General features: G+C 49.9%; 1 pseudogene; it reads left to right on the plus strand.

The window, feature by feature from the left end:
- Positions 1–811: 811 nt before the first annotated feature.
- LOC149834370 (NADH dehydrogenase [ubiquinone] 1 beta subcomplex subunit 7 pseudogene) lies at positions 812–1,115 on the plus strand (annotated as a pseudogene).
- The last annotated feature ends 625 nt before the right edge of the window (positions 1,116–1,740 follow it).

Consider the following 1,740-nt stretch of genomic DNA (forward strand, 5'->3'; position numbering starts at 1 on the left):
TAGCAATGGGTGGCGGCTGGATCAGGACCTAGATAGACCCAATCTTAACCGCAAGGAAGGAATCTGTCTGCTGCTAAAGATCACCGATTTGCACCCACGACGAGAAAGATAGATGTTTGATTGGTCGATGAGTATGAAAACACCCCAACCCAGCAAGGGCTTGGGAAGGAAGAGACGACCCCACCAAGAGTGGAGGAGAGAAGGCATAACGCCTGCACATCCAGACCGGGTGACGCCGTGAGAAAAAGGAGGAATTACATACACTTGTGACAGTGAAGGCGTTTATGAAAATTCAGGGAGAAACAAGCAGTACACCACTAATCCCCCGGCCTGGCAAGACTTAACTGAGATCTAGAGCGAAGGGCATAGAAGGAACGCTGCCAGAAAGAGGGAACCTGCTGCCACGACTTATCCATCGCCCAAACCGTTGGCACATGGAAGAAGAATGGTGGAACCAGCGTTGCCTGAGCAGAGGATGCAGCGAGAGGCTTCATCCTTACCCCACACAGGAAATGCTAAACGTCTGAGATGATAAGTGAGCCCACGACAAGGTAGGAGCACAACGACGCCGAAAGCAAAGAGAAAAATCTATATTTGAGCTTGAAAGGGAAGACAACGTCGATACCCCACTGGCGGAGAGCAAAGGCAGCCCCCCCGTCATTGATAGCAACCTGGATGAAATGAAGGGCTCGCTGGTTCGATCCCAACGAGCGATCTGGAGCGTGACCCCAGAAACGAGCTATCGGGGACACACACACACACACATACATATATATATAAATTTTTTTTTGAGAGAGAGGTGTGTTGCAGAATGGAGATGGAGGGATCGTCGAAGAAGATGATCGCGACTCAGGAAGAGATGGTGGAGGCCACGGTCCCTATCCCCTATAGAGACCAGTGAGCCCACCTCCTCACCCCCCTCAACAAATGCAGGGTCAATGAGTTCTACCTCCCTTGGAAGTGCGAGAGCGAGAGACACCACTACGAGAAGTGCGAGTACGAGCTGGTGATAGAGAGGGTCATGTAGATGAAAAAAGATTCACGACGAGGAGAAGAAGCTCAAGGAGCAGCAGAAGCAACCCATTCCATTGATCCCCAAGACCGTCAACGCGTGATGATCAGGGTCCCGTTGTCCCTCCAACTTGCCAAGAGAAAAGTAGCTGAGAGAGAGACCGTAGGCTGTGCAGTTAGGGCAAAACGGGGGAGGAGAAAGGCGAGGACTAGGGGGAGAAGGGATTAGGCTGGAAAGATGGGAGGTTCAAGTGGTTGCGCACTGTGCAACTAGGGCAAAATGGAAGGGAAAGAGAAAGATTGAGAAAGGGGAAAATGAGGGAGAAGAGAAGCGAGGTTTTGGGAAAGGGAAAATGGGGGGAGAAGAGGGGTGGGGATTCGACAGTTCGAAGAAGGAGATACAGGGGAGGAGAAGAGAAGGTTTGGGGCCGTCAACCAGGGAAGGAGAAATAGGGGAGCAAGAGAGAGAGAGAGAGAGAGAGAGAGAGAGAGAGAAAGAGAGAGAGAGGGGGGGGGGGGGAGTGTAGAGAGGAGCAAGAGAGAAAGCACCTTACTTTTGGATAAGAATACACATATTGATTGATTCCCGGTTTGATGGTGGAAAATGGTGGACGGGAAAGAATAAACATGCAGAACCTCATCACACAAAAGGGTAAATAAGTCCATATTTTTAACTTGGGTTAATCTTAACGCAAGTTAAAAGGATGGATGTGTGTTGTTAATTAACAA

This window comes from Nuphar pumila, chromosome 6 (assembly GCF_984573655.1).
Source record: "Nuphar pumila chromosome 6, dmNupPumi1.hap1.1, whole genome shotgun sequence".
NCBI lineage: Eukaryota > Viridiplantae > Streptophyta > Magnoliopsida > Nymphaeales > Nymphaeaceae > Nuphar > Nuphar pumila.